The sequence below is a fragment of the Rattus norvegicus genome, chromosome 7 (genome assembly GCF_036323735.1).
Source record: "Rattus norvegicus strain BN/NHsdMcwi chromosome 7, GRCr8, whole genome shotgun sequence".
NCBI lineage: Eukaryota > Metazoa > Chordata > Mammalia > Rodentia > Muridae > Rattus > Rattus norvegicus.
In genome coordinates this window covers 50,294,983-50,303,793 of record NC_086025.1, presented here as the reverse complement: position 1 = coordinate 50,303,793, position 8,811 = coordinate 50,294,983, and the positions used below count along the sequence as shown (strand labels likewise).

The window sequence follows — 8,811 nt, the reverse complement described above, 5'->3', positions numbered from 1 at the left end:
AGGTTGTCACAAATGTTCTTAAGGGATGGAGGGTACTGGGCTTTGTATATTTAGGTGGGCAATTATATCTTATCAATTGGGTCAAAGATTATTGTGTTGTGTGTTCTTTTATATGATGGTTTGAGTGTAGGAAAATGTGCAGCGGCAGGAGACTCTAGGCCCCGAGGGGTTGGGATATCTAGCAGATATCTTGTGGCACTGCGGTGCCGGACCTAGCAGGGTAAAAGACCACAATACTTTTTTATTTTTATATTTTTACAACAACATTGAAGTAGTAAATAAGTCTCCAGTTCCCAAACCTCTTAGCTCACTTGGGAAGTTAAGGTAGGAGGATTGTGAGTTCCAAATCGGCCTGGGCTACATCGTGAATTCCAAGCCAGTCTGGGTTACACAGTGAGAACCTGTCTGAAGAAAAAAAAAAGGAAATACAAATTAACTTGTTTTGCTTAGTACATACTGTATGTTTTCATGATGTACCACATTGTACTTACAAACTAAGTAAAATTATTAAGAACCCATCAAATAGCTTTACAATGCTTAAAGAGATGTAAATGTTAAATAGTCTGATTTGGTCTCTATACAGGTATCAAACTGTTGTACTGACTTCAACAAATAATACAATTAAAACTTGATAAAAGCAAAAAAAAATCTCTATAGAAAATTCTATAGAGAATTTTATGAATCTTGTCATACAAGGCTTTGTCTAGAGCTGTGTTTATAGACACAAAGATTTTACCTAATGGCTAAGTAGAAAAAAATCTGTGTCACTGTTGTCAACCAGCAAGGAAGAAATGATGCAACCCACAGGGAAGCAATAATGAATTATTATATAAAACAAAAAATACATAATATTCTGTTACTATATTAACACATCCATGATAGAACTGTGAAAACAATGTCAGCATGCCGTCATACACATGGTTATAATGAATGAATGATAAGTTATTAATGGCAATGTCATTATCATAGGGTGAATTATCCAATAGCTGAATGAAACTAACTCATCAAGCCAAGCCTAATTCCTCATTAAGCCTATCTTGTGGAATATCATATTCCATTAATTAATTAAAATTCTTTTTATTGCTCAAAGATTTAATGAATCGCTTTCTCAAAAACGTAACTAGCCATCAAAACATGAAAGATACAACTGAGTTAAATGATTATTGGCAAGCCTCAATAGAGTGCCAGCTTATGGATGATAGCACATATACCCTATGTGTAATTAAAACAGGGGGAGATAAATAAAGGAAAACGAAGATGCATTCATTACTTTTCTACACATAACAGAGATTCAATCTAGATAGCTCTTTCCCTGTTAAGAGAAAGTTTCTTTACTAACTTTAATTTTTATGATTTCCATTTCTATTGGTCAGCATCATAAAGAGTGTCTCATCCACGTAACAAGGATGCATTTTTCAATGGAAAGCAGATTCAAAGACTAAAACGCTGATAAACTTTCAGGATGCAAAAGGGTGAGGATTGGAACCCATCTCAGTCCCTGATATGATGAAGCTTTATCAAGAGTTTATCAAGAGTTAAACATTGATAATATTAGGCTGCTTATTTAAAGGTTTTCTCAGGTAGAGCACAAGAATCCCTAAAATTATTCTCACAGAGTATTTATTTCTTCCTTTAAATTTCAATATGTTCTTCTAAAAAATACCTAAGGATAACTTCTTCCCAAATAACTCCAACTCAAATTATTGTTTTCCCAGGTAAACTAGGTAAATATTAATATCAGGAAACTTACCAGGCAGTTTAATCCTTCCATTCTTTCAACAGAATAGACCTGTGAGGTTTGATTTTGTCACCTATGTACATGTTAAGACAAGAAAAGTTTTAAGATGGTTAGTTCCTTTTCAGTTACCAAAGCTTATCCTAGTCACTGACTGTTCATTGTAACTCTGAAACCTTCATGAATCTGAAGTGCTTGGGAAGAGAGACTGTGTTTGGCTTCTTTTCAAACTTTCAATGGTTCATTGCTTGTAATGTGGGCAATTGTGTTATGATGCCACTGAACTGTCTTTGGGACCTATCTGGAAAAAGGAAGTAATGGGGGCACTTGGTTTTGTTTTCTCTGCCCCGTGCATTATATATAATGGTTCTCTCATATATAATTCTATGTTAGCTTGCCAGCTTTAGATTTGTGATACCGCAGCTACTATATGGCAGCAATTATTTGAAAAAGCATTATTGCACTTACCGGACGTTTTACATTCTCACAGCTTTAAAAAGGGTGTATCTGTTTAAAAGATTAAAGTGTGGATCACATAAAATTGCCAACAAGGTAGAAGACTTAAGTCTTTTGAGGGCAATTACTGTTTTATGTATCAAAATAAAATGTTCACCTGTCTTTAATCAAATAGTTATCATGCTCAAATAAAATCTAGGAAGTTGCACTAAAACTCAGGTACTGTAATCTTGAATACTTTCGACATTTTTAAGTCATGAAAACTATCTGATTAAGATACTCTGCTGTAGTAAATATAGTGTCAGAGTGAACACACAGGTACTCACACATGTCTGTCTCACATACACACACAGATGCACACATTAATGTGTGTGCATGCACATATAGGCAAGTACTCTTCTATTATAGTTTTTAGTTCAATTCAAAGTAATTCAAAGAATTCCCTTTCATTCTTTCACATCACACCCTAAATGTAAAAAATGATGAATACCCTCTAGAGTGGAGAAGTGCGCATCAATGAGGTACAGTTTCCAATAGCGATATTAAAAAAAAAATTAGCTTTGCTTGCCAATGGTCTTGAACCCACTTCATACTCAGAATCGGTACAAATGTCAACCACAGTGCTAAATCCTCACTGTTTAAGTGTATCCACGTGGCCGAGCAAGCACTTCTAAAAAGAAGCTTGTGTATACTCAAGATCTTTACAATCCAATACTCAAACTAAAATGATGCATAGAGAATTTAAGAACAAAAGTAGACTAAAATATCTGAGCAATTGAGAGCATTAAAAATAAACCCCTCTCCCCATTTTCTGGAGATCTCTTGGGTCTGTGTCTTGCTTTAACAGTGTTTGGACAGGGGGTTGGGGATTTAGCTCAGTGGTAGAGCACTTGCCTAGTAAGCGCAAGGCCCTGGGTTTGGTTCTCAGCTCCGAAAAACAAAACAAAACAAAACAAAACAAAACAAAACAAAACAAAAAAAACAAAAACAAAAACAGTGTTTGGAAGGAACAGACCCGGGGACTCCCACTTTATTAAATTCCAGTCACCTCATAAGCTGCCTTGGCCCTGGAGAAGAACCTGAACCAGGCCCTCTTGGACCTGAATGCCCTGGGTTCTGACTGCACAGCCCCTCACCTCTGTGACTTCTTGGAAAGCCACTTACTGGATAAGGAGGTGAAGCTCATCAAGAAGATGACCAACCTCCATAGGGTAGCAGGGACACAACTAGCGCAGAGGGTCCATCTCTGGACCAGTATCTGTTTGAGCGCCTCACTCTCAAGCACAACTAGGCCTCTGCGCCTTCCAAGAGGCTCCCTCCTCTGATCTGCATCAGACGCCTCAGACCTCCACTTGAATGAACCTCTAAAGCCGCTGGGCACCATTGTAACCACCCTGGAGCCTCTCACAAGTCTTGGACCAAGTAAAAAGAAAGCTTTTTGAAGCAGAAAATAGAAAAACCCATAATGAAAATTCAATTTTAAGTTCTTACTAAGAATTTAATAATCAAATTACTCTAATATAAAATAATTTCAAATTTCACATAAGATTAAAATATAATACATGATTCAAATAATGTGACTAATCTAAAGCTGGCTAATGAGTTTATTTTAAGAGACCAAGGCAGTGAACTTATTACTCGGTACCTCAGTTATTATTGCTGAGTGAGAAACACATCCCAAACCTCTGTGTCATCAATAAATGGATAGAGCATGTTCCAGAAATCAAGGGTCAGGCTTTAGACAGCATTCAGAGGGGATGGATGGTACTGATCTCTGTGTTAGGCACATACTGGAAAGATGCAATGTTTAGACCAGAGCCATTCAGTGGAGCATCCTCAGGCATGCCTAAAGGCTGACCCTGAGGTTGGCAGGGGTCATCCTGAGAGTGGTGTTATCTCAAACACACCCCTCCCCTCCTAGTGACTGAACCTCACTGTGGCACTGTGATTGGCTGCTAGAGTGAGCCCATCTAGATAACCTGTCTGACCTTCAGTGACCCCTGCTTACTCACTTCCACTGCACACACTTCAGTCAGATTTAATGGGATGAGCAGTGTGCTCTGGTGGAAAAGTATACGGCAAGGGAGCTAGCCTCAAACACTCACCATTTCCTTCACTAAAACAGCGAGGAATGCAAACAACATTCTACTGGATGGTACTTTCCATCCACCTTGTTCTCTCTTTCTTTCTTTCTTCCTTCCTTCCTTCCTTCCTTTCTTTCTTTCTTGTTTGAATTTGGGGAGAATGTGTTTACATCTAAGTTGAAGCAAAGATAAACTTTGTATATATAATGTGAAGGGGTTTCTATTAAGAATAGGAAGGTACATTTCTCATGTGTTTCAGATTTTAAAAAAATGTATACCTAGTAACCTGGAAGGGCATAGACAACGCACAGGCACCTGGAGCACAGTCCACACCAATACTCCTGAATTAACTCCAGTCACTTGCAATGCCTCAGCCTCTGCCTCTGAACAACATCACAATCTCTGATATTCTGTTAGTAAGTGTTGACATGTCTGTATGAATTAGAGACTTGGGAGTAGGATCTGAAGCTTTCTAAGCTGGATAATATGACAAATCAATAGCCAAGATTGATACCTTTAAACTGATACAACGATATCAACAAATTAGCAAAGACAGGATTTGTACTTAACCTGGTAATGCCCCCTGTATGTTTTACTTTTTGCAAATCACTTTCAAGAGGCTCGGTTTGGGTGTCTGATCGGGCAAGGATGTCATGAGTAGCAAATCTTACTTCCCCCAAGAAGATATACTGCAGCTAATGAGTTAGCTAAGACACTCGCAGTGACAGGAAGCCTTGGCATGGAGCTCAGCTAGGTCCAGCTCGATCCCCGGATGAAACAAGCATGCATTCAGAAACAAGAAGGATGCGATCTATTTCTCCTCCTCTAAGGCAGTGACAAGGATTTCTCCACTGCTGGATTTGCAATTAAAATAGCCTCTATCCCAGGCACAATGATTCAGCTTTATCTGCTGTTTGCACTCTGTCCATTGCATAAGCCTTGTGGAAAGAAATGGCATTCCCTTGTGCCACCACTCCCACCACATCAACTGTCATTTTAAATGGCAAGAGATTAAGAAACCTCTGAGCAGTGCATTTTCTGATATTTCCAGAGCAAATAAACTGCAGGAAGAAAAATTAACTTACTCTATCAAGGGAAAGTTATCAGTATTCTTCCCCAAATTGAGAGCAATTCCATCCATGGAGCTACACATAAACATTTTATAATGCATTTAAGATTCAAAATCCTATGAACTAATACTTGGTGCAAACCCTTATTGTCAAAGGAGAAAGTCAGGAGTTCTTTTGTGTGAGGGAAATCCAATATACACAAAAATGAAACTGTGGGATAGGCACATGGAGAGAAAGGTTTTTTTTTTTTTTAATTCTGTTCATGTGGACACAAACATGCCTTAGCCAGCTAAATATAATGTTTTCTTAACAAAATATACATCTCACCCAAATGTTTACATTTTAAAAGAAGTAAATCCACACGCAACATTTATAATGGGTTGTACACTCACATAACACTGTGACTGAAACACTGAACAGAAGAGAAACAGCATCCATTCTCACGAAGCACTGCCCAGCCCCAGTTAAAAGGCTATTACATGATCAACAGTTGTATAAGTGGACAGAAGCTCCTCACTTTCTCAACACGGCAAAAGCTTTACTCTTCTGAGGAAAGTCTAGACATTAAGTGAGAGTTAACCTGAGACATGCCCTTTGGAAGAGTGAATGGCTCCAGGATGGTAAGGAATACAGCCCAAGACCCAAGGAGCATTTGAATGTGTGCCAGAACTAAAGCATAGAACAGGACAAACAGACTGACACCCGGACAGGCACCTGAAGGTGTGCAAACCCCTTCAGCTCCTTCAGTCCTTTCTCTAGCTCCTTTGTTTTGTGGAGTGACTTTGGTTTCTTCTGTAATTCAATTTCTCTGTTGATTTCAACTTGGACTACAATATAATCAATTTCGGAGAAAGTGTCATGCACCTTTGAGAAGAATGTGTATTCTCCATCTCTTATCAGGAATAGTTTGTATATGTCTGTTAAATCCGACTGATCTACTTGTTTGTATAAGATCTTTGCTGTTTCTAGTTTGGAAGTCCTATCTAAATGCAAGCATAGGTATCAAAGCCTTCAACTATTACTGTGTCAATACCTGTATGGACTTCTGTATTGACTTTAATATATGATATTTATTAAATATACATTCGCACACATATATCTTTGGCACATCGATGTTTACCATTACCTTTCAATAAAACATTTACTTTTTACCTGTATGAGGCTTTTGTCTGAATTTCTATATGTACACTGAGTGCATGCAGTTTTCTTGGAAGCCAGAAGAGGACATCAGATCCCCTACAACAGGAGTATAGAAGGTTGTGACTCACTTTTCTGGATATTGAATCTGTATTCTCTGCCAAAGAAGAACATGTTCTTGACTAATGATGCCTGGATGGATTCTTCCCATGTAGAAAGTTGTTTACCCTGTTCCTACTGTGTGGCATTCCTTTGAGAATTTTCCAGAGTAGTGGCCATGAATTACTTTAATTCACATGTGTCTTAAAATAACTTTTATTTCTCCATCAATCTTGAAAGATAGCTTTGCTGTGTGGAGAAATCTTTGTTCACAGCTTTTCAAGTTAGAACCTGAAATATGTCATAATGTTAGTCTAGCTTCTAAGGTTGCTGATGGAATGTCGGATGTTATTTTGATAACCTTGCCTTTGTACATGACTCCTCAGTTTTCTTATATGATTTTTAGTATTATTTCTTTCCTTTGAATTTTTTGGAATCTTACCTAAGACACCTTTGGGGTCTGTTCATGTTCATGTCTGTTTGAGATTCTAAATGTCTTTTATTCTTGTGTTGGGATGTCTAATCCATTCTCAGATTTGCAAAATCTTCTGCTATAATTTCATCAAATGTTCTATTTATCCCTCGTGATTTATCTCAACTCCCTTTTCTGCCCTGTGAGTTCTCAGGTTGAATGTCTTGACTATATCCCACAACTGGTTAACATATTGGTCACATTCCTCTTTTCCATCTTATTAATATCTGAATGTATTATTTTTCTCACCTGGTTTTTGCACAATCCTGATATTTACTCTTCTATGTGGGCTTGTCTATCACTGTGCTTCCTGATGCGGTTCATATATATATATATATATATATATATATATATATATATATATATATGACTACTTCTGTCAAGTTTCTTTCTTCCTTTCAGTGTTTCAATTTTTCTGCTAAACTTTTCCTTCATATTATACTTTCTTTTCCAATTTACTGTCTCATTTATTTTGTGAACTGTCTTACCGAAATCTTAGTCACATTTCCACAAATCATGTATCTTTTGTTGGAATCTTCTCTTAAGTTGTTAATTATTTTGAAAGGTAAAAATGTAAACTCTTTCTAATCAGGTAAGTTATCTCGATAATCTTGAATTGCACCCAGCTGGCTTCAAACTTACGATGTAGAATAGGTGGGCTGTAAGTAGCAGATCTTTTTCACTTTCTCCTGTGTTAGGGTTACAAATACACATCACCATGCTCAGCTGCCCCAAACTTTTGTCTACCTAAAGGACAAGTAGATTTCGGTTTCAAGTGAACATGGTACAATTATTTACCATAATTTCCCAATTCATTTAATTATTCCTTCTTTGCAAAACAAAAGAAAATTAACTTGGCTGATAAACCTAAAGATCACTCTGAATCCTACCCCAATGTAAATCTGTTATATCTAAGAGTTTTTAGGGTCTGATAGGAAAAATGTTAATAAAACTTATTTTCAAACTGAACGAGTATAGAGAGATTCTAATTATAGTAGATTTTAACTTCTCAGGCTCTCTAATCCTGGGATACATCTTTAGATTTGGACATAACTCTAAGCCAGGGGACAGTAGAAGGCAGAGAAACCTCTAAGCTGGTTCACCAAGCCCTATACCATGAACTAGGTATTATAGAAATAAACATTCAGAAGAAAAACAGACTAAAAAGACTTTCTCTTGTCAAAAATAGTCATAAGTGATACTGATCACACCACTCTAATATGTTGTTTCACAGCACCTGAAGTCCACCTTTGGTATTTATGTCTTCTAATTGTTTCCTGTGGGAATATTTTCATAACTCTATTAATCACAAAACAAATTCCAATTGCATAAAGTTCCTAGTTCAGATTTCTATCATAGAGTTTGAGTTTATGAGTTTCAATATCATTTAATATGTATCGCCCACTTTGTAATACACAGTAGATGAAGGTGACCTCATTCCCAGACATTTATGTTCTATGTAGAAAACAGGTGGATGGATAATGGATACTGATGAAGAACGAGACTGTTATTGCCCTCAGTGGCCCCCTTTACCTGCCCTATGGCAATGTTTTAGATTCAGGATGCTCAGTGTTGATTGAATAACAATTCACAGCTATCTCCTTTCCTTGATAGTTGTGCCCCCTCCCCCTTCAAATTCCGGTGCATTGGCCAGTGAACTTGAAAATGAGATACAGAGAGAGACAACTCTCTGTGTTACAGGTCAAACTAACACTAAATATAGTGGAATGTGTAACACAGATACTCATTCCCCAAGAT

General features: G+C 37.3%; 1 long non-coding RNA gene across 1 annotated transcript; it reads right to left on the bottom strand.

Moving 5' to 3' along the window:
- Nucleotides 1-221: 221 nt before the first annotated feature.
- On the bottom strand, nt 222-7,323 carry LOC102546573 (uncharacterized). The gene is made up of 3 exons (XR_355472.5): nt 6,614-7,323; nt 1,751-1,811; nt 222-405 (listed from the first exon to the last, which is right to left on the bottom strand). It is a non-coding gene; the product is annotated as an uncharacterized LOC102546573 (long non-coding RNA).
- Nucleotides 7,324-8,811: the final 1,488 nt, after the last annotated feature.